Source organism: Phasianus colchicus, chromosome 20 (assembly GCF_987193195.1).
Source record: "Phasianus colchicus chromosome 20, bPhaCol1.hap1.1, whole genome shotgun sequence".
Taxonomy (NCBI): Eukaryota; Metazoa; Chordata; class Aves; order Galliformes; family Phasianidae; genus Phasianus; species Phasianus colchicus.
The window spans coordinates 9,558,458-9,582,937 of record NC_143455.1 but is presented as its reverse complement, the minus strand read 5'-3'; the positions used below and the strand labels follow the sequence as shown (position 1 = coordinate 9,582,937).

The following is a 24,480-nucleotide window of genomic DNA, read 5'->3' as shown; positions in this document are numbered from 1 at the left end:
CTTTTTTCTTTCCCTTTCTAATTAGTAGAGTACAACTGAGATGGTAGTGCATAATTGATAAAAAAGATGTTTTCAATTGTGTGTATATGATCATTCTTACACAGTTACATCAAATGAATTAAATGTCATTGGTTCTTTAATGCAGCTCAAAGGCTGGGAAGGGTATAGCAGTAATTTTGTGCTGGCAATAGAGTTATATTAATGCTCATTGCACTTCATCTGAAGACATCAAAGACATTTGCAAAGCAGAATAGATTGTTCTGCTTCCATAGATTGCTGAAATGGACACAGAGAGTTTAGAACATACTTTTTTAATCAAGAGATCAAAATAAGTGAATGGTATTAAAGTCCTGAGCCTGAAAGATTTGCATATAGGGAGCAAGTGCAGCCCTGAACTAAGCCCTATATGATGTATATTAAAAAGTGGTTACTCATTGATCATGGAGGATGTCTGGGCAGGTAACATAAATGACAGATGTGATGTTTACATAAGCATGGATAATAGCTTTGCTTTCTGGGATTGCTCCTTGCCCAGCCAGGCCTCCCCTGCTGCTTGGAGCTGGGATAGTCACAGGCACCTTCATCTGAACTGGAAAAGCAATCATGGCAACAATGGGGAGGTACTGATCCAGTTGTACCAAAGAAAAAATATTTTGAGAATTAGAAAACATCAAAATCAGTCTTGTGGAGACAAGAATTTCAGAATCCACTACAGCTTTTCTAACATGACTTGGAACATAAAAATAATGACTTCTTAATTTACCCACCAAGTTGAAATATCAATTACTGCACCACTCAGCTCTAGTGAGCGGTTTGTTCCTTAATGTAACGACAGACGTATTCCAAGCAAATTAAGTCCAGCACTACTGAAAATAAAATATTCATTAGAAAGGTTATTAGAAAAATAGATCAAATTATATTGAGGCAGTTTATCCTCCATGTTCCTGCAGGGTGGTTGTAATACTGTGTTGTCTGATTTTGGGTAACATCAGGGCAGTCTTTTGCCGTTCTAGGGTAGAATGTTTCCTATCTAATTTCTGGAAAATGCTGCACTGAAGATGGAAGCATGCAGAGCAGCATTTATTCTGGCTAACTTCTGTTTCTGTAGAGTCCAAGGATTTAATTGCAACACAGCAGCACCTGTGCTGGGCTGAGTGTCATGAAGAGAGGACTGAACGTTGGGTTTGGTTCCTCCAAGTCTATCCTGTCCAAAAAGCAGCACAGCTTGGTGCCCTCATCTTTTGGGGGTACTCCTGAATGAGAATATACATGTGCTAAAATTCTGGGATCTTTCTCCATCTCTTTCTGAACATGTGCTTGCCTTTAAATCTACATGGAAATCAAACCAGACTCATCATCTGAAAGTCAAGCCACAGTGAATCTCAGCTGTAGCCTCTTCAACTCAGAAATCAACTTTTTATTCAGAGCACACTCCCAGACAATTTTCACTCATCCAAATAATCCTTTAGATTAATTTTAAAGCAACGGTAGAGAGAAGATTCTTGGAAGTAAAACTGGAGTCATTTGACAGAATTTAAAAAATAGCTGTAATTATTCACTGTGATCTCTCTTAAAGTGCAGGGAGAAACAGAAAAAAACCAATTACCTTTATTTGTGTGCGTGTTGATATACTGTGACTTCTTTCCTTCTTTACACGTGGGAATCTCTAATGTGGCTGACAGTGATTTAGGGTATTTTAAGTGTTGGAACTAATCTCTGCTTCCTTGGGAATTTTATGATATATATTGCCCTCGTGTTCACTGACCTAGCTAGCTAATGATAAAGAAAAATATTTTATTATTTTTGAGTAATAATGGGCAGTGTCTGAACAACTGTTAATTACAGCAGAGAAGCTTAGTTCTTATGATGAATGTAAACATTGTCTTTGAATGTGAAATTGCATTTATCACAAAGCAGAGAGTATGGATCTGACTTGATAATAAATATTTTTAGATTAATTAGTGGCCTACTTGCAGACTCACCGAGCAATCAGCCAGTTTTAATTCTTTTGTAAGAGGTATTTTTAAGTGTGCTCCAATCCAGCAGCAGATCTTGGTGCATTCTGCAGCTTTGCTTTCGAATAGAAGAGGAAGGTACTAATTGGGCTTCGGATAAACAGAACAGGTGGAACAAATTCTTTCTGGAGGTTAGACAGCCCTTGATGTTAACGAAGTAGGCAGAATGGCTGTTTTTTGGTAATGTGGGACACATCCAAAGTCCCTCTCTGTGCAGGGTGGTATTAACAAGAGGGTTACCCACTCCTGGAGCCACTGAAGACTGTCATCATCTTCTCTTACGAGCTCCTTTTAGATGTGGTGAAGAGGCACGGAAGGGGCTGCAGCTCGACACTGGGTTGAGGGAAGCAGCCCTGTTAGGAAGGGTACTTGAATGCATGCTAAAGTTTAAACACGTATTTAAATGCTTTTCAGAGTGGTTTATAGTGCACAGTAACTGCTTTCCTGCCTCGGGGCCTTAATTGGGAAATGAGAGTGAGCATCTGTGCTTCCTGGCTGGTGGAGGAGACTGGAGAGAGGGTAGCAAAGCATCCTGCAATAACCAGAGGTAGTTTGGCGGTTTGGTGCCTGCTCATTGGAAAGGGCTGAGAAGTTCATCCTGTGAACATGCCTTTGTCTTTTATTATGTAGCAATGTACTGAGAATTTGTAAGGTTTCGAATGAACTCTTTCTAGCCCTAAGTCTGGATTAAGAAGCATTTACAGAGAAGAGGACGCTGCTGAGGGCCAGTGGGTTCACCAGTCAGACAAGACAGAGCCTGGTTTGTAACTCCTGAAGGTGGCTGGGCCACCTAAGGTGGAGATAGGTCTGGTTTGTGTGTAAGCAGAACTGTTTCCTGGTTTACAGCTGTGATGCTGTAGGGGCAGGGGCTTAAGCAGGAGTTGGTACCTGTGCTGAATCCATGTGCCTTGTTGGGCACCCATGGGCTGGCCTCAGCCTGAGCTGCAAATCGTTCTGCCACGCTAAGAGGTTGTGCTGTGGGGGATACTGTGCAATGCTGTTGAAGTTGTAGACATGCAGAGAGAAACGCCCCACATTTTTCTGCCATAGGCCTCCTAAGATCACTGATGAAGGATCCATTTCTTTCCTGATGAAACATTAGAGTATATTTTGCTGTAATTTTTTTTTTCCCACCTCTGAAAACAGGCACCAGTGACATCTGCCAGTGTGACTCTTTCCTAGTCTCCAAGCTCAGGTATTTGAGATTGCGCCCATACAAATTAAAATATTTCATGCATTTCTGCTCAAACTTGTATGGCATCCTTTTTCACATAATTGATAGACATGGATATTGCCCAGGCTGGGTGAACAGCAGTGCTAAATGATATTGGTGAAATTCTGATAGATCTGTCTGCAGCCTGTGCAAGAATAGCACTGTTCAACAGAGAGGTGAAAAGAGTCGTGCTGCAAGCTCTATATCAAAAGAACTTTACCAATCTGGAATTTCAAAAGAAGTCATTTCCGTACTTACAAAGTGCATGGAGAGTTTTATCTCTCTAAAAAAATTAAAACCAGAGCCGGAGAGGTCTCCAAAAGAAATAGTACAATATTTTTTTATTGACAACATAAGCTCATTTGTGCCCTCTTCAACTGAGTACAATGACGTGTCATTCTTCTTCCTTTCCTCCAGTCAATAAGGAGGAAAAAAGTTCAATATAAGCAGTATTACAAACATCTTCAGAGTCTAAATGTTGGATATTTCTCCCCTGCACCCCCTAATGTCAGTTTGCTTCGCGTTGTTGCTCAGGATTCAAAAAACGCTATTTGTGCTCCTGTGTTCTCAGCAGCAGCTTCGCCCTTTGAACCCACAGTGTCAGGAGCAAGGCAAGGAGGAATGCAGGAAATGTTTCTCTCTTCATCTCTCCTTTTGATTCTTGGGCCTTAGAAGTACATTCCTAGAAACAAAGCTGAATGCTGAGTATAAGATCCATGTTCTTCTATTCTTGGTATGATTTAATGCTGATAACATTGCAGTGTTACAAACATTAAATCTTAAATGTTTGGAGAGCTGTGAGGTTGTGGCCCATTGTTTGAGGCATTAAAAGGCAGTCTCCGTTGTAGAGAGTTGACAAGACTGCAGGTCTGTCAAGTTTAAAACGTCTAAATAAGTGTCATTTTTAGAAAGAGGGAGAAAAGGGATTTAGTAACAGAGATCAGTTTTGTACACACAGAGCAATTTGACGGAGGAGTAACAGTAAGAGCTCTTGCAGAGCAGTGGAGAGAGCTGAGCGCTGCCAGGGCTGGACAACTGCATCCACCCTGAGCTCCCCGTAGTCATACAGCCATGGGGGGACAGGGACACAGCACAGAGCCACTGCAAGCATCCTTCATCACCTGGGTTGCTCATGAACTTGCATTTACCATTTTTTACCCCGTTCCGGCAGCCACGTCTGAAGATACTGTTCTCTATTACTTTTCTTTATGCATCTGCTTACAATTCTCAACTGACCAAATTATGTATGACCTTACAGTTTTCTCTCTCCTCCTGTCCAACATGAAATATTTGGCCTTTTGTTCTGGACTGTTTCTCGTCTTCATTACTTTCTCCCATTAATCTATTTCAGTACTGTATTTCTGTCCCTTAAGTGCAATGCTTTCATTTTCTTGAATGATTGGCTAGACCTTTGTTTTTAATGAATTGGTTTTTACAATATTGTGACTTTTCGGTTGTTTTCAGGGAACTCCCAAATAAGAAAAATGAGAATTTGGGGGAGTAAAAGAGCAAGCATCAGCCACCTCTGGGTTAAGTGAGTCTAGGGATGGCTGAAATAGTGCTGTATGGAACTCATTCTACATAGCTTTTGTTCAAAACAGACACTGAAAGCAATGCTTAAAAGGAGAATTTCTCTTCTTGCTGGAGGACTCTGTGGCAGTTCTCTTGGTGATGACATCCAACCTGTTTTCTCTCTTGAAGTTCCCTATTCTGCCTTGTTTTCTATTGCCTGGCAATTTGGAATCAAAGCACAATTGTGCACTGAACAATTTGTGTTCAGAATGGGCTGTATAGCAGCAAGAATGCTTTTCCTCTCACCTCACTGTAATAGCGTGGCAGAAAAACACAGGGAAAAGTTTCTTTTCTCCCGTGACATCCCAGATATTCTACTTAAACAGAACTTAGTCCAGAGGTTGCAATATGCTGCAGTGCAGTGGCTGCTCTGTTGAGACCACCAGCCATGGGTGCCTGGGTACATCAAGACCGTTCTGGAACAGACTGGGTAGAAAGCAGAGATGAAACTCCTTAGGCATCTTTGGGTCAGAAAAAGGCTCTGTAGTGAAATTAAAGGTTTTTTAAATATGTTAATGTGCTGGACAAAGTGATCAGTGCCACAGTAGTGAAGCTTCTTAGCTAGCAGAAGAAGCACAGCATGAGCCAAGCCCAGGGAAATCAGGTAAGCTGCAAATGCCCGAAGCACAGAGTTGTGAAGGAGCTTATTGCTTCCTTCCCTGCTCTTTCCTTATCACTGCTCCCTAAGGGCAGTAAAAGAAAAAAATCGGAATCAAGATTAACAACTTTAAAGGGCATACTTGGCGTGTATGCCAGCTGGTGGAGTGAAATGAAAGTTGCTTTTTAAGGTGCTCAACAAAGCAACTGCTTGAAGCCTTAATAAGACAAATGAGTTCATGGAATAAGTTACCTACTGGTAGGTGGGAGGTAGCTGCACCCCAGAACTTTATGGCTCGTATATCTGTATGCTGGCATCCCCTGCAGTACATGGGTTATCAGCTAAAGCTTTCATCTTTCCCTTACTCTGGTCAGTGTTCAGTATAGGTTGGACATGTTTAAGTCTTTGTTGTGATTGATTTGTGTTCTAATGCTTCTACTCTCTTCTGAAAAGCATGGGGTGATCCATGCCTGCCAGTGCTGTGTGCAGTAGACTTGCCAGATATTCCTTTTCTTTCCTGAGTGGTTATGTTCTATCCTTTTCAGCCTGCACTCTTTTTTAAATTTTAGTGATCATAAAAAAGCATATTCTATATTCATTATTCAACAAAACAAATAAAGGGTGCCTTTCCCAGGAAAACACACTAACACAGAATAATAAAATTAACAGCAAATAGCTAATCCTGAGTTTATTGCAGTCTCCTTTCCTCCCTAGGGTTTGAATTCCTATATTTGAGTCATTCTCTTTATTCTTCCAGAGGAGCTGCTTGACTGACAGAACAGAATGTATATTCTAAATAGTTAAAAGCTGTTGTCATCTCATATATCCGCAGCGCATTAACAATGGATGTCCACAGCCGTACCAGGCAGGCTGGGGGCTTCCCTGTCTCAGAGCACTTCCAGAGCTGGTGACAAAAGAGGCTAATGATGGCTGGAGTCTTCTGGCTGCCCTACGAGGCAGATGGAACATGGAGGGCTCCAAACCATCTGTCACCACAGGTATTGCATCAATGAGGGTAAAGCACACGATCACCTGGAGGGAAGAAAGAGGGCTGGGAACAAACAAGCAGAAACATGGAGGTTTAGAAAACCCTTGGGTAAATGAATTGCCGTTTCTGAGGCGTGATTAGCAATCAAAAGAAGACACTCTGAGCAGCAGAATAGTTGTCCCTAACCACATGGAATGTCACATCATTTACCTTGCTTCTTGCTAGCAGCAGGCACTCTGTCAGAGTCTGCAGCCCAAAGAAACAAGAAAAGGGATAGAAATAGCAGATATCTGACAACTGAATGCTGTATTGCCATTGTCCCGATTTTGAAAGGCCAGCATCAAAATATTGCGACTCCTAAAATGTCATAATTAGAGTTCTCAACTCACACTTGTCTTCACTCTGTGCTTCAGACCTTATGTTTAATCTCTTTAATGTACTCTAATTATGTTTTCAACGTAGACCAATTATCTCAGAATAGGGAAACAAATTACCATCATTACCTCCCCTTATTCTTTACATTTTCTTTTATCCTTTTTTTGTTTTCTTTACTAGTGACAAAACCATAGTTTGCATTCGTGTTCCTTTGTTGTTCTTTGCCTAACATACATTTGGCAGTAAATCAACTGCCAGGTGAGGAGCTGTCCTTCGCTTTGCCGATATTCCCTACTTCTCCTTGTTGAGTAACTCATTACTCTCTGCATACTCAAATAGGTTTATTAAAGGTACAGCTCTCAAATAAGACAAAAGATCAGGAGCAGATTAGACTCTTTTTAATTTCTTAGGTTCCTCGCTAAAGTACTTACTTCAAATTAACATGCATTATTTTCACAAGAATAACATTGGTATCTGCGGGAGTTGGGTTTATTGTGACGGTAATTCACAGGTCAAAGCTCACTTCATCTGCACTGATGTGACAGCTAATGGTTCCTATTACGCCAGTGATCCATGAATTATAGAGTAACTTGTTACCATCCCACTACAACCATAAATAAATCTAATGAAATTAGTGCTTGGAAGAAGTACATTAAGCTACAATTGAAGTTAGAGTAGAATCCACTAACACTGAGAAACTGCTTTTGATTCTCAGCTGTGTTGTGACTTGATCACTGGAGAAAAGTCACTGGGATGCACGTACACTGCTGCTGTGTTCTGCACTCCCAAAAGGAAGATCAGTTCCTAAAGCTCGGTCATGGGAGCCCCTATCACCCACTTATTGGCTGTGGTCTCCAGGAAAATTCTCTGAATTAGATGAACTGGATGATGTATTTTGTTTGGAGTACTGCAAAATGATTCTGTGTGCGATGCTGGTATTACCTGCTCAGGTCTCAGCTGGAAACTGCGGGTGAAGCCAAGGCCTTCCAGCCTTGCACAGTTCCATGTTAGGATTTTATGACTTTGCTGCAGGGATTATGTCTTATTTTCTTCTGAATCAAGCAAGCTTATTTCCAAAATGCTGCACTGAAAATCAAGTTTCCTACAACAGAATTTCCGCTAAGAAAGGCTTATAGCGGTAACTCTCTTGTAAAGCAGATCATATCTTCCTGCCCTCATCTCCATTTTATGAGGTACCTTTTCTCCTCCGAGTGCTCTCCCTTCTGTTTCCTGCTGTCTCTGCACACCGAGGCGATAGGCAGCTGAGCTGTGTGAGAACAAGGCAAGTGCTTCATTTCAAACTGCATCCCAACCTGGCAGCTGCCTGGAAGGAGGCATTGCCATCACCTGTATTTCAAATTACAGTGCTAAAACGCTGCGAAACGGGGCGTGGAAATGCTTTGTTTGAGAGCAGATTGCACTGCTGGGTTGAGAAAAGGATGTCTTTTCAAAATGGCTCCCAGTGTTCAATGCTTACCTGTTTTAATTACCCAGGTGTGAAAAATAAAAGCCTGGGCTTTGTTGGGAACATTTCAAGGACTGCTGATGTCAACAAACAGCGAGGCAGCAGTGAAAGCCCAGATGGTTTGAGGGAGGCTTTTCCTACCGACTAACAGATTGACTCGTGCCCCTTGCAGATCCAGAATTCAGTCCCAGGTTTACAGCTGTGCTCTCTGAGCTCGTGTCACAAGGCATGTTTTTAAAGCTGAGGTAAAGGGCGAATTGGGGAAATTATTAACAGTGTTTCTGTTGTTCGTCTGCTGATCTGTGCTCCTCTGGGTGACGTGCATGAGAATTTGATATGCAGAACGACAGCAAAGTTAAGATGAGCACACTGCCTGGGCTCGGGCTGTAACACGGGCATCAAAAGCCAGTGGACCACTGCAGCTGCACAGGAGAAGAAGGGTGTCTTTCTCTTTTATGAAACTTGTAATTTATGGTCCAGAAAGTCCTTTAGTGAGTTATTTATTATGACAGGCAGAAATCTGATAGATCAGTGATTCTCTCTACTGTGCTGTTGCGCTGTTTCTCTGCCCGTGCGCCTGGCTGTGCCTGCGGGGATTTGGCCGTTCTGTGGTGCGTGCAGAGAAGATGCAATCGCTGCACCTGGCTCAGTGGGCAGCCATGGTGCTCCAGGGAACGAGGTTAATTTGCAGATTGTCTGCGGGATGGGGAGTTTATTATCTGAGAGGCACCGCAGGTCTGGCCCTCACCTCAGCAGAGGCTCTGCAGGAGCTCAGCCAGCTCCTGGCAGCCTGTGCTCACCCTGCGCTGCCGGCTCTGCTCCCAGTGGGGGGAAAGCACCCATGGGTGGCACCCAGCCAAGAAAGGGGGTTATACTGGGTGGTCATTGAAGTCCCTTCCAACCCATTCTGTGATCAGATGCTGCTTCTCCATTTCTTTCTCTTTGTGTATAGGGATTCTTCTCTATGCCGAGTGCTGTACTGTGTGGTGGACTTTGGCTGTGTTGTCTGATGTCAGGGTGGTGTTGCCATGTCTTTACCATAACCAGTGATTAGACTGAGATCTTGAATGCAATAGCATGCTTACTGCAGTCTCTATGACAGCTAAAAGAGATGAAATTCTGAGGATTTCCTCGCATTTCCTCAAGATTTTCCACTCATGCAGCAGCAGCTGAGGTCACAGAAGCTTGAGGGCTGTTTTGGGATGAGTAAGCAGCTCCTGCAGTCACCCTATGGAAACTGGCAGCTGAGGGCTTTCCACCAAACACTGCTGGTGTGCCAAAAAGGAAGTTGTTGGGATTGGCTCTAAGAGCTGCTTCGTGGCTTCAGAATCAGGGTTGAGCATGTTGTTAAATGTCTTTGGCATGCATAACCCTTGCCAGTAGGAGGGGTGGTTGCCAGCACTGGAAACGATGGTTATGTATCAGGGTTGTGAGGAGCAATCAAACAAAGAGAGAGAAACTGGTGTAACCCAGGCTTCATCTGAGAAATCTCTCTGTGATTACTTTAGGGATTAATCTAAGTAAAGGCACTGATGTTAACACAAGTTCTCACTAATACCAAGTAAAATATAATCCGAAGTTTATTATCATTAAATGCATGCATCAATCCATTGGAAGTGCCTTTGTTTTCCTGTGCAGCAGGACTGCCAGCCGTTCTGGGCAGGCTGAGGGTTAAGTGTTTGTCTCAGGGAACTTTCCTGAGAGTAGTTTTCTAATAAACACTCTCTGCTGGAGGGGAAAACAAGTGATATACGTTGCAGTACAGCAATATAATGAATTAGTTAAAAGCAAACAATCCCCAAAACAGTAGATTGCCAGGGCAGGACTGTGTCTGCCAAACAATATTTCTGTGCCAACCTCCCAAATGAAGCACAGCCAAAAATAGGAGTGCAATAACTCATTGTGAAGGGAGAAAGCTATTACAAGGGGGATGAAGCAGCAGCAGTCTCTCACCAGTGACCCCAGATTATGGGTCTGATTCTTTGTCCTGAAGCTTGCACAGTGACTTACCCCAGTCCTCCACACTGTGCGAGATGCTGTTGAGTCAGAGCAGTGTTGTGCTTCTCTGCATAAGTGCAAGGTTGAGACAAGTGGTCAAGGAAGAGCTGTACGTGGTGCTTGCTTGGCAGACAGTACTACTGCCATCAGTGGAGCCAGCAGAAGTAATGGGAATATCTCCCATGTGCTCACAGGTTCAGGGCCTGCGCTCAGGGGTGATGCAGAACTGGCACTGCTCAGGTGGCAGAAGGAATACCTCATGGTTTTATACCAAGAAAGATAAAGTTGTCTGAGGCAAAAAGGTGGCTTCTGCAGCTTGCTCTCCTGTTATGTCTGCTGTCACAGTTGGATCTAGTGTCAGCAAATTAAGGTGAATCAAGAGAAACAGTGGCCAAACACAGCTCATTTTAGTCACCCTGCCAAAGCCAGATGTCTCCATTCACTTTTTAAAACAGAAATGCCTGTCATGCCAAACAACTAAAATAAGATTCATCAGCAAGATGAAATTCAACTTATTACATGCCTGAGCAACCATTAGAAGAAGAGAAGGTGATGCATGACTGCTGCTTGCAGCATGAGGTTAGTGAGGAAGAAATGCTGGCACCTTGGTAGTAGGCAGTAACAGCAAACATCTGCTTCCTTTGCCATTTCAGGGATGTGCAGGATTTGTCCTCTGACCTCTGCTCTCAAAAACAGGCCGTTCTTCTCATCGGACTCATCTGCACCATCCAGATCTGCTGAGAAATGATTTTACAAGAAATAAATGAGGGGAGGATTATTATTCAGCTGTCTGTAGCAGGTACACATGTATATATACACCTATATGTACACACTGAAGAGGGCACAGGGGTTCAGTATCAGAGGCCTGCTGCAACATGGTGCATGCAGCCAGACTGCTTGGTCCTTGCCTGGAGTTTCATGGCTCTTGCTTGCAATTTCTTACTGAAATTGAAATAAGAAGTTACCTTGGGAATTTTAATAATGATATACTGAGGTTAAAAAGAACTTTGGTTGCATTTCCTTCTCCTTCCACTCTTTCCCTTTTTCAGTGCCTTGCTCTCTCCTAGTCACCAAGCCACTGCTGTTGAGCATTTTGCAGGTGTCCTCTCCTTCAGGAGTGAAGTGCCAACACAGTGATCTCTCCTGTAAAGGAAGAAAGTCCTTAGCAGAGACAAAGAGGCATTCCTTAATTGGGGGAAGCACTTGTAATAGTCTATTGAAAGTATGTTTCATGGCCACAGAGTGCCAAAATTTCCAATGTTTCCCTTAAGGTAACAAGACCTGGAAGTGCAGGATGTGAATGTTAAGAATCCATGTTTTGCTCTGCAGCCATCAAAGAGAGGATGTACTTCTCTGTGCATCTCTCTGCTTTGGCTGCATGGATGGGAGCCATTCCCAGGGCTTGGTCTCTTCCCCACTGCCCCATGGGCATCAGCTCATTGACGGCAGCCTCGCAATTACAGGATGCTGAAAACCATTCCCCTGGGCTGCCAGACTGCCAGGAAAAGTCAAACCACTGTGAGTGTAAAAGCCAATAGTAAGCAGCTTAGCCAAAACCACAGAAATTGGCAGAGTGTGCTGTCACTCCAGAGCTTTACTGCTATTTTACTTTGAGGGTGAGAAGACTGGGAGAAAGAGTAACAAGCTGCCATTCTTTTCCCCATATTTCCCCAGGGAAAACTGCATTTCTTGAATAAGGTCTGCCCTCTGTACCTGGCAGTGGAGGATGCACAGTAGGAACTGTGCTTTTCGCAGTAGCAAACTGGGATCCATTCTGCTTACGTTCATAAAGGACAGCCCCAGCAAGTGCCAGTCTAGCCCCTGGGAATCTGGTCTGTTGTATTTAATTGGAACACAGGATGGCTTGATCGTTTTTTTTAATTTTGTTCCATGTCTGAGAAGAGTAGGGAGAAGGAAGGGTAATCCATAAATTGCTAATAACATATTAATAAGTCTGGAGGAAAATACTCAGGATCTCTCCATGTGCACACTGTGAGCAGAGCCTCACCAGGCAGGCAGGGCACCACTGTTGCAATGCTCATTCCTGCCCTGCACAGCCCTGACTTTGACTGCAGCCATTTCATAGGAATGCTGCAAGTCTTCTCATGGTTTGCAGAGTGAGCCAGGACACCTACGTGTGAAAGATGCTGTGGCAGCTGTGATATACTCTTACACGTTTTGCCTCACAAGCAGTCAGCTAGTCCCAAATAAATGGGAGAAACGTGAGCAGAGTTAGAAATTACATAAAAGATGGAACAAAATTTGAGATAAAGCCATAAGGAGTCTCAAATGGGAACTGCACTGGAGAAGAGGGGTTGTGTCAGTCCCAGGGAACAAAGCTGAGAAGCAGCAACAAACTGTATGTTAGCCACACTTGGCTGCTGAGTGGTGAGAAACCTTAAGGGTTTTCTAAATGGGCATTTTCTTCAGGATTACTGTCAGTTGACATGCCTGGCATTTACATCTGTGACAGCTTTAATGGAACCTTTGTTTGAGGCCCTCATGCAAACACATGTCCAGTGTGAGTTTATGCAGCAGATTGTTATTCAGCAGTCCAAACCAGGTGTTTTCAAATTATTCCTTTTGGCCTGGGCTTCTGCTGCTTAGCAAGAAATGGCAGAATCCGTCACCCACATGAAATTACGTCTGCTCTCACTTAGCAGCCTTAGAGATGCAGCATCCTTAGCTGTCTCGGAGATTCGCCCAAGGTACTGTGTAAACACTGCAAATGAGATGTAAATGGAATCAGAGAAACAGCTGTCACCTCTTTGCAAGCTGATTAATTTTTTTTCCGCGTCATAATAATTATATTTCAGCACGCTGCCCCATCAGGCTCTTCAATCCCCAACACAGCAGCTGTCACTCACGCCGGCTGAGGGCTGGGCCGCTCCTCGGCACGAACCCCCTCTGGTCTGCGGGCCGTTCCGCACAGCATCCCCAGCATTGCTCTGCCCGAGCTTCCCCTCTTGGATTCCTGTGCTGCACCGACGCCTGGAAACGCGGGCTCTGAGTTTCCTGGAGCCGCTTTGCAGCCCCCGGACCGCTTCCAGCAGCACCAGGCGTTTCTTAGCTTCCACTGTCCTCTAGCGGTGCTCCGTTTCCAGCCCTTCTGCCGGCTGCTGCTCGGCTCCAGCGCGCCGGGCCGGGCTGTGCTGCACGAAGCTGCGCCCTGCCGCTCCTGCTGTCCGAACCGGGCTGCCGGCCTGCTGCGCTGCAAGCAGTGCTGTGAAGCGTGGTTTCCCAGCCGAGGATACACGTGTGCCCTTAGTGCAGATTCTACCAACAGCCAGTCTTCCTTGTTAACGTTCATTTCAGTGGGAACGGGCTTTTTGGGCCCAGGCTGCAGTGGGTAGATTGGCGTGGATGTGAGCAGTGGTGTGAGGTGAAATCCCATGGATTCGTTCTTTGCTGCCTGAGCTGAGCTGCTGGGCTGGGAGCTTTGAGGCTGGGTGCTGTGCAGGAGAGGGGCTGCGCACAGCCTGCTGCCAGCATGGGCCTTGCTGAGTACTCTGGGGCTCTGTGGGGAAAGATGCTTGCAAATATATAGTAGTATCTTACCTTGGTTTTTAATCAACCTAATTACACTCAGGAAATGAATGTTTGTTGTAACGTGACTAAGTTTCTCCCATTTCCCAAATGCACTGTATCAGTACCTGCCTTACCCCTCACCCACGTAAGAAGACCAACTGAGTATTTTATAAAACCACTATTTCAGCAGTATTCAAATTATTTTATCAGTATTCCTACAGATGATGCCATATATAACAAAATGAATAATTTTCTGACAGCTGTTTATTCAACAAACCTAAGCCCAAATTCCACAGAGATTTGGGAGGACGCTTAAGATGTCTCAGGGGGGTAATCCTACTGGATTCAACGCCAATATCTGTCTGGGTGAATGTTAACACATTTAGGGCTGCAGCAGGTCTCGACTGCCCGAGAAGCTCAGGTATTGCTGTCATCTTTCTGTACATACAGTTACTTCTAACAGAAATGCTTTCATACAAGCATTCCTCATGGATCACCACTGCATCACTGCGTTCCCTCAAATGAGTTGTTGGTTTTTTGGCCTGGTTTGGTTTTTTTTTTTTTTTGCTGTCTCTTTCTATACTGTAGCCACCATTTGCAATGGAAATGATGTCCTTAGGATCAGCAATGAGTGCATGCGAGACTTAATACTAGAGATGTAACGGAGGCAGTTTACCACGGCATGTGAACAGATACAAGGAAAAAAAAGTCATGCTTCTATGACTGTAGTGTTATCTCTCCTGCAGTGCTGTTTGGATGTGACTATGAAATATGTTTACTTTGCCCTTCAGCAAATATTTTTGTCATCAATATTTACAAGTGCATCAGCTATGGATTGGCAGCATTCATTGTCTCTGGAGGAATGTTTTCTGTTCTCACTGGGCAGCCTTCAAAAAGAAGGCATTTAACCACTGCAAGCAGATCTTTCTGCCCTTTTGCCTCCTAAGAGCAAAAGAGAACGTCTGAGAGTTAATTAAATCTGTGGCGGGAGGGAGAGGAAGGGTTTCATGGTCTACCAAAGTACCATGAGGCTGCCGGAACAAATTCATCTCAATGTAAATACAATATTCTGGAAAAGACCTTCAGGAGTTAGCAGGATCTTGCCATTGAAGACCTTTTCTATCCAGCAGAAGTTATGTCTCCTTTATAAAACTGTAGGTCTTCAAAACTGCACTGGTGGTGTCTGAGCCCCCCCATGATATGATGGTTCTCAGTGGTGTGACCCCCATGCACTCCACGTGAGCAGTGTCTGTCTGAAGTGTCTGTGCCGTTTTAAACATCAGCATCAAAGTTAAAGCTGTCTTGAACACAAGAAGAAAAAGTCCAGAATCTCCAGTGCTAAGTGAAGACTTCTGCTTTCTCTATTACCTGTACTGACAGTGCTGCATTCCAAGGGGAGTTAGACATAAAATATATCTAATTTGTCTTATTATTTAGGCAACACCTTAGTTTGCCAGTGTTAAAGCAAAATGCAGCTCAGGAAAGTGCTTGTCTGTGTGTGTGCACTTCTGTCCAGCCTGTACAGGTGTTGAGGCAGTTTAGGAGAAATAACAGTAATTTCCCTCACGGTTTCATTCTGGTGGTTTATCTCTCCAAGCTGTGCCATAAGCTTCTTCAGGGGAATCTGAAGAGCTGGATTTATAAAGGGAATGGATAATTTCATTGGAAAAAAAAAAAAACAAAACTAGCATTATGCATGTTAAGTTAAGGGTAAACAAATCTCATGCTTCAGGGCACAAAATGATTTCCTATTGGGCTCAGGAAAGATGTTTTTCTCCATGTAAAGCATTGTACGGTTGGCTAGACGTATTACTAAGGGGTTTATTTATTCTTTTGCTGCCCTCTGAAGCATCAGTGTAGGAAGTTTCATCTTAGGTTATGCTGGAGGCAGGATGACAGGCATTGTTAGAGTTTTACTTAGCATTGAGAGCGTGCACTATAAACTTCCTGCTCCAGCAGACCTGTGATGCTTGCAGATGAATAATGAAGGAGTCCCTCAAAAGCAGGCCAGACTCCAGCACTGTAATCCAGTATTGATGAGTCTGTGCTAGGATGGAGGTGCTACTCCCTTATATTCAGGAAGAAAAGTATATAGGGTTGATCTAACCCATTTTGGTAGTGCAATACTGCTCTTACCTCCTCTCACCTCCTGCTTCCAGGGTGCAAGCAGTTAGAGTGACTGCGGGTGCGTAAGATTTGAAAGCTTTGAAAGTTCCCACCAGAAATGCCTTTGAGTTTGATGCCCAGAGTCAGTTTCCTTTAAAGGAAGTAGAGAGGAAGAACCCTTAACAGCCTAGTTTTTGTTGGTAAGTGGACAGACCATAACTTGCTAGAAACTGAAGGAATCAGAATCTGTGAATGCAATGAAAGCTGCACTGATTTAAGTGGGAAATTGGGAAGAAAAAAAGTTGGGAAATTCAGTGGCAGAAAAGGGAAGGTATTCTGTGAAAACATTCCCATACAGCATCCGAGCTCTCACTCACTTCTGATGGTTGTCAGGCTCATTCTGTAGAAGTCACCTCTTCTCTCTGTGCCTGTATTTTGCACATAAAAAATGCGGGTGACAACACCACCTTTGCCCAAGATAGGCTGCAAGCTGCTTAACACTGTATTGAGTACAAATACCCACTGCTTTCTGGGCAGGAATGATCTTATTGAGAATAAGACTGAAACATTCTCTCCCTATCTAAAAAATGTCTGGTTTTTGTTATTATCTATCATTTCTCTCTAGCTGGACTGTTACATATTTGAATCCTCTGACAGTTCCAGGAGTGATCACAAACATCAGCCTGGGCACAGCTCTTTTATAGTGATCAGTATTAATCTGCTGGGAGGAGGTCTGTGTGCGGATCCACGAGCGTTTTGTTTGAGTGACAGATGATGAATTTGACAGCTTTGTGACTCAGGTCTGTCATGGTGAGAATCAGTTGTGTTGAGTTGTAATTGCAGCCTTTAAGATAAAAGCACTTTCACAGTGGGGCTGGGGACATGTCCATTATTGCTGGCGCTGCTCGGAGGTCAGCCGTAGCTCTCAGCTCAGGCTGTGGCCTGACAGCTGGGATAGGGAACACGGCTCTTGGCTGAGCTCAGAGCCAAGCTACTTCTGGTGCAAAACATTTTGTGACAACTCAAGCTGCCAGTTTTTCAGGGTTTGTGCAGAAATTGGAGCACTGAGAGAACATTATCCCTTGTAGACATGTTTGACATGGGCAGGAGTGAAGAGGAAAGGCACTGTTCTGGGCCTCTAGCAGACAGGAGGATGTTTGAGGACAGTGTCCTTTGGCGTGAGGATGCTGTGGGATGGTGAGGAAGATGCCTCCTCATGCAGGTGGTGTCTGGGAGAGATAAGACTGCCCTGTGTTTGCCTTATAGTTATCTCTGTGCTCCACTTGCTGCACAGCAGCACTGGGATAAGCTGGACTTGGCTTTAGAATTGGAAATTCAGTTGGGTTATAGCAGGATTAGTATGTTGAGAAGGGAGGTGGCCATAAAATAAGATCAACAGCTGTTTTATTGTGAGGCTGCTTGAGAGGGGAAGAAATGCCTTGTCTGAAAGTTAAGTGGGCGACTTCTTTGATTTGAAATACACATATTTTCTACTTTAGGCACTTATTTTTATCATAAAACTACATCTGTTTGTTTTGTGGGGAAGGTAGAAAGCTATAATTTCCTGAAATTTAAAACTTCTGAAGAGCAGCAGATTGCAATTTCAGGGGCACCTTGTCCTTAATAGATATAAATGTTGTATCTCCATTGGGAATCGCTCTTCAAATTAGCAATTCAACCCTTGGTCTTTCAATCAAACAGCACTAAATAAAAACAGCATTACATTTTTGCTGTCACTCTTGAAATAGAAGATAAAAAGGAGAAACTGTGCTGCTGGAGCCTACTCCAGAAATTTCACATTACTTTGTCAAAACCTTTTAATGTCCTGTCAAGAGTTTCTGAACTGCACATAGCTGGGCTTAGAAGTAAAGAAATTCTACACCACTTCTACCAAGGACCTCAGTGCTGTGTACAAAAGTTACTTTAAAGCAGGCTTTTGAGATAGAGAGGAAACTGAGGAACAGAAGCACGGGATCGTCCTGGGAGGAGCCGTGTGAAGATGTGCAGCGCAGGTCGGCACAGACCTGCTGAGCCTGGTGCACCTGGAGCAGAAGGGGAATCAGTTCTGACCTGGAGCTGCTTAATGCCACAAGGGGAACACAGCCAGATACAGAGGCAGGAGTCACCATGAGACTCTCTGTGTTCAGCACAGTTTGGGCAGAGGAGAAAACTGCCTGAATGCATTATTTATCGTATAATGTTGTGCTGGATTTCTCCACGGCGCTAGTTCAGGATAAAAGGAAAAAAAGCTCTGATATTCAAATGTCCCCCAGTCTAAGGGTTTACCTTTGGGGGAGGGAAGACATTAGGTCAGGAACAACTCCTGTCTTTTTCCTCTGCCAGATTTTGACGATAAAGTGTTCTTGCAGGAGACATTTTTGGTTTTGACTTCATTTACAAACATATGGAGAGCGCTTTGTGTTAGATAGGAGCTGACTGGAGCCCATTGTTCCAGGAGGAGCAGGAGGTGGTGAGCAGGCCCTGCAGGCGGCACGTCCTGAGCTCAGCCATCCCTGGAGGAGCCCAGCGCGGCGGGCGGCTGCTGCGGTCCAGCACAGGGCTCTGTGTAGAGCTTGGGCTCGCCGGTGGTGTCTCCCTGTGTTTCCATCCAGTTAAAATAACAGTGAATAAACCGAGCGGTGTTGAAATTCCTACCATGGGATCAGCTTTGTAAGAAGTGGTGTAGGCAGCTGGTTGTTAGTAGAGTGAGCAGTGTGATTGACACGAGGTAAAGGCCCGCTCCTGAATTTCCAGTCAAGGATGACGTGAGCTCCCAAAACCTACACATGCAGTCGAAACAGTGAGCACTCAATTCTGATTTATTTTTTTAGGGTGCCTGGAGGCCTGAGAGAAGCAGAGGTGTCTGTGTCCGGCTCGCTCCAAATCTCAGTACTTTCTGTGATCTGAGCCTTGCGCCTTGACCAGGGCCCATCTTAAAGCCCCCGGGGACAGGGCTGCCCTCATCAGGGCCATCGCTTCTGACCTCCTGTTCCAGTTAGTGCATTTATTGACTTCTCGTTAGCATGATTTTTAAATGTTAAGACCCTTCAGAGAAGCAGAGAATTCTCCCCTACTGAAAGAGTTCTTTCTTCTTGTTTCTAAGTACCCACAGTAATAATTCTTTCTTCTCAGCACCAAAAGAGCTTAAATTAGTGTGCTTTGGATCCTTTCGGGGTTGCACATCCTCAAAAACATTTCTTCTGTGCTCTAATTTTTTCTCTTTCAGCAATGGTACCAATAAGAGTCGGCGTAGCTGGCGGCCATGGAATGGGCTCAGTGGGCAGATATGTAACATCTTTCGTTTTGTTATTGGCAAGGAGAATCACATTGAGATTTGATTTCTGAAGTGGAAAAGTTGTTAGCTTGTCTGAAGATTTATGAAACAAAATACCCCAAAGAAAAATTAGACGGCTCCTTTGCTCTCTTCTGTGTGACTGCTCATCCAGTTTGCTCTCAGTGTCGCAGTCCCCTTGGCAGCTCTCTGTCATCCCAATCAACATCTGCAGGGTCCTGGTGCTGCTCACTGGGACCTTGAGGGGAGCTGGGCATTACCCCCACATCCCCATGTCCCAGCAGCTGCCAAACAAAATTCCCAAAAGGTATTTTTACAAAATCAGGAGAAATTCTGTGTCCGTCCGTGGTGACACATTCAAGAAAAACAGCTCCCAAAAGATCCTCTTTTCCAACCTTCCTCTTTCTCTGGGGCTGGGGGAAACCGGAGTTGGATGTTCTGACTGGAGGTGTGGAAATTGATTACATCTGCCTTGCACTGGGAGAGTAATTTTCTGGGAGTCTGCTGCATGCTGAAAACAGCTCCCTCTTGGTTTTGCTCCAAATGTACTGAGAGAAACCCACTGTGCTTTGTCATTGTACTTACTTCTACATCTCACCATTTAAAAATAATTTAACCTGAAAGGATATGAATTTTGTTTGTGCACAGAAAGAACATAATGGTTTCAAACACTGTGATTTTAGAGAAAAAAAATATGACAGTGACTTACAAAGTCAAAGTATAAGCCAGTCTGCCTGTGTTCTCTGTGGATTGAAGAAGAGTTTAAAGCAAGGAAATTCAAAGCCATTTTTCCCATCCTTTGCACCTAAACAAGTTAAGTCAAAAGAAGTATAAATTAGTGCAGAATTGTGTGTAGGTAGCTCTGAAAGTAGTGCCTCCTGTTTATTTCCATGGAAACTACAACAGATACAAAGAGCACAATAACACTATTTGATAGAGCAAATTTTGAGCTACAAAACACAATTTTTCAACACAGTCACCACCATTAGCTGCGCATCTTCACCAGCAATGAACAAGAGCTGCATGCCACACTCATAACAGTCTGTACCAGCAGAGGTGACCCACAGTTGCCACTGCTGAAATGCAGCACCCGCCACATCCCTGCTCACATCCACTGCTGGGCCTCCATCATCATTCAGCAGGTGTCAGGGGATGTCAGTGGGTGCAATTTTTTCTGCAGGGAGGAATTTGCTTCCACTCCTTTGCTCCATCCGCACTCCCATGTCAGACACCATTCTGTCACGCTGCCCCTCTGCTGCCATCTGTCACATGCAACAGGATGGAATGGGACGTTGGTGGGAAGGTTCAACCTCCGCTGCCGTGCCTCCAACATCTGCCTCTGACATCGTGGGCCAACACAGTACAGTAGGACACAGGCCTCATACCAAAGACACTAGCTGAAGAAGACAGAAGAGACTGGTATTTGTCTCAGAAAGAAAATGGCTTTAGATTTAAATTCAGTAACAGAAGTGGATAGGAGTCGTGGTGGAAAGCTTGTTTTATATCTCCATGGTTTTTTTATTTACCACTGTAGCAACTCCTTGGAAACCAATATATACTGTAGATGAAGCTTGCTTAACTGGAGAACAGAGTATTTCCCTGGTGTCTCTGAAACACTATGGAACAAATTGGACTGGGTATGACAAGCTACATAGTGTTATTTTAGTTGCTGTAGATAACTGAATTTCTGCTCCTAGGCTTGAAGTGTCACTAATTCATGTACTGAGCGTTGGACTGTGGCCCCAGCAGTGTGTGTGCAGAGCAGCTCAGCAGAGGCTCTGCGTGGAGCAGGGGCTGCTGCTGGGGGTCCCACCTGTGTGCACATGGGGCAGCTTGCAGACAAGTATAAGCTTCATTTACCCTTCAGGCCTGTGTGAATGCTCATCTGCTTGATGTGGAATAATTCATTTGAACAGGTCCAGCAAGGCAATTGAGTCACAGGAGGAGATTTTATGTTGTCCTGGCCCAGAGCAGGCTGTTGGTGAAGTCCTTTTCTTGGGATCTGGCTTTGTGTCTGCTGCACTTCCTCTGCACGTGTTAAGAGTTGTGCAGCTTCTCCAATACTTTGTCTGTGTTCTGGAGGAAGAAGGATGTTGTGCTTGGGAATGAGAGAGCCCAGTGACTGAGCCAAAGCTGATATTAAATACATCTGGGCTCTTCTCTTCTTGCTGCCATTGATTTCTGGCGTGACCTTGAGTAAGTAATTCTGCACACTGGTCTGAGCACATAATTCTGCACACAGGTCCAAGCAACCCTGTGGGGATGCTACAAGCCAGCTCCAGAAACAGCAGCAAGATCACCATGTGAGGGTAACAGTGCTAATTAGCCCTGCCTTTTGGACTTGAATAGTGCTTGACATAGTGCTATGCAGCAGGCAGAAGTGCTTGTGGCAGCTATTAGACACAAGTACATATTCCCTAGTGCTGTTTTCAGTGTGCTCCATTGCACAGCGCAGACATGTCCTTAATCTCTTTGTAGCTCAGTCCCAGGTTGTTCTGCTCATCCTCTGGTTTGTTATGAGAGGGCAGTAAACATGTAGTTAAATGTCTCACGAATGAAGGCGAGGGGGAGGTAATAGCAATGTATATATAAATAGAGATGTGCAGAGAATGGGCTTCTTTTCTCACTGTTCCAACAGGGCTCTCTGAAGACAAAAGGCTCAGGGGCCGTACAGGAAGCAAGACAGGACGTAGGTGTACAGGAGTATTTGGAAAATAAATTAAAATAATTCACAGAAAGCCCTTTGCCCATATTTATAATCATGCCATTGATCTGTTGGAGCAGTGGCAGTGCTCAAGAGACAACACATGGTTACTTGTGTTTAACGGTTGCCTCCAGCAATTTACGTTTACTAATGCAAAAATGAATAAACTTGTCTCGCAGATACCGGTGACAAAAGCTGGCGTCTTCTTCAACACATAAACACACACAAGATTTTATGAATTGAGAGCAGTGTGTGCCTCTTCCAGACACACTGCAGTAAGACTGCAGCCAAGTATTTTCTTTATTGCACCTTGAAGTACTATTTCATTGGTGAAGAAAAGAACAAATTTGCTTTTGCTTTTTATCTCTTTATTCTGAATTAAATCATATAGCTTTAAGTTATGGACCTGAAATTACAAACAGTTTGGACTTGTGCAGCTTCCCACAAAGCATGCTAATACTGGTTGGTGTGGTTCGTACCGTTTCAGGTGGACTGATAGATCAGATCTATCTGTATTCATTTGGTATCTCTGGGAGATTTATGTATTCGATGAGAAGTGTCGAGATGGCAAATTTTTTTTGATCTTTCGCATACATTTGTATCTCTCAGAACCAGTTGGGTCAATAGAATTTACCCCCGGATCTCCCACTGTATAACAACAAAGTGCAAAAAATAAGTATTTGCTACCAGAACTGCCACAGAACCCCGCTCCATGCTCAGGGTTGGGATGGGGCTGTTTGCTCTGCTCCTGGATTGGGCTGCACTGATTGTTTTTGTCCAGTGGACTATGAGAGTTGGAGAATCATGGTAAATAAGAGCACTTGTTCTCTACTTCTCGGGCTGGTTTTGGTTTTCTGGTTTTCCCAAACAACCCCCAGTCTATGGAATGTTAATGCCGGAATCTGGGGAGCAGCAAAACAGGAATGAGTTTTGCAAAGGTTTATACTTGGCTTGTCTTTATAAACTGCTGCTGTTAACACTTTTAACAGCTGCTTTGGAAGTTGGGTGGACAACAGGGAAAAGCAGCAAGGATTGTAATCTTCTGAAGGACACCATAAAAATGAAACTAAAACTCCCACTGAATTACCTTCCTCATATATGCACACATTATATTAGAATTAGTAATTCTCATGATTCACCAAAATGACAGTTTCTTGCCCGGTGTGATTTAATGGGGTGGTTGCTTTCTGCCGAGGGCTGCCAGCTGAAACACTGAATTTATGAGCTGGCTCGCCAGCTAAAGCTCTGCACGTTGCATTTTTTATCCAAGATCCTTGAATCATCGAGGCTGGCTCTCTCACATTTGGGAGGAGTGGTGGAGAGGTGAAACTAGTTGGACAGAGTAGAGCTGCAGAAATGTTTCTGATGTGAATATTCTTCTGGTAACGGGAACAGCCATCGCTGTGGTATCTGGGCTTTAGGGAACTGTATTATTTTTCATTTGTCTGTAAGAATTTAATCAAAAAGCCACAGCAACCTCCTTTGTTTCTGCTAAGGCCTTTTACCAAGTTAGCTCAGCTTTACCTCCAGAAGGTCTGATACAGTGCTATAAAAGGCTGATGAGAGGGAATCTTCCAATTAAAATGAGAATAAATGATCATTTTCCATGCTGTAAGACCTGCTCACACAAACAGGATGCTGCTGCAATACAAAGGAAAAATGTTTTACGTTACTGCATTCACTGTGGAGCCTGAACTACCTTTGGAAGCTGCCAGTCGAGGTCTGTCCTCCAGGTGATGTCTCAGCCAAACACCAGCTCCGTGTGCCGGTTGGAGAACAAATAATTGCCTTTTGCAGCGGCAGGACTCTAATGGTTGCTAATGGAATAAGCAGCAGAGCAGCCGGGGTTGTAAAAGACAGACAGAGCTTCAATTTTAGCATAAATGGAAGGTTTTAGCACAAGCAGCTTTGCTCCCTTTTCCTGGGCAGTAAAACCAGGTGAAGGCCCGCACTGCCTGGGCTCTGACTGGAGCTGTTCCATCACCGCACGTAGCAAGGCAGCACAGCATTCTGCTGAGATACTCAATATAATGAACTTCGTTAATTATAGTTCCCACACTATGAAACACGAGCAAAATCTAACAGTATTTTATACCAGTGGAGATAGGTCCTGGATTTAGCTGGGATTATCTGACAAGGAGCTCCCTTAATATCTGTTAGATGACTGGAAATTCAGATACAGCATTGTGCACTGAAAGCCTGGCAAGTTATCTTCTTCAAGAAGCAGAGCTATTTCTTACTTATCTGAGTTCTGTCTGTCCTGTCTGTGGTACCTCTGCTGCTGGAGCACATCCTCCTGTTGCTGAATACATAAGCACACTGTATTCTGTGCTTTTGCAGAATGAGCTCTTTTTTATTTTTTATCTAAAAGCTGCGAGTGAAGCTGTGGTCTTTCCAACAATGTCTTAATTTTTATTTTGCAGCAAATAATATTTCTTAGAAATTGCTCCAACTTTAAAGCAGGTACTTTTATATTCCACGTATCCACAGCCAATATAAAATCTAATTGTGCTAACTCTGCACCTCTTACGACCCAGTAAATCCCTTATACTACGAATTGCACTGGGATTTGTACATGGCACGTGGCTGAACTCAGTGTTCAGTGAAATCACTGGCCATTAGAGAG

The 24,480-nt window shown here is 44.0% G+C and overlaps 1 protein-coding gene and 1 long non-coding RNA gene across 11 annotated transcripts in view; both read left to right on the top strand.

Moving 5' to 3' along the window:
- The window catches only part of LOC149915380 (uncharacterized), a 46,247-nt gene extending 34,852 nt beyond the window's left edge, over positions 1 to 11,395 (top strand). The window contains exon 3 of the long non-coding RNA XR_016459139.1: positions 10,878 to 11,395. This is a non-coding gene — a long non-coding RNA (uncharacterized LOC149915380). The remainder of the gene's footprint in view (positions 1 to 10,877) is intronic.
- Positions 1 to 24,480, top strand: part of TOM1L1 (target of myb1 like 1 membrane trafficking protein) — a 512,416-nt gene that overhangs the window by 446,810 nt on the left and 41,126 nt on the right. The window lies entirely within an intron of this gene.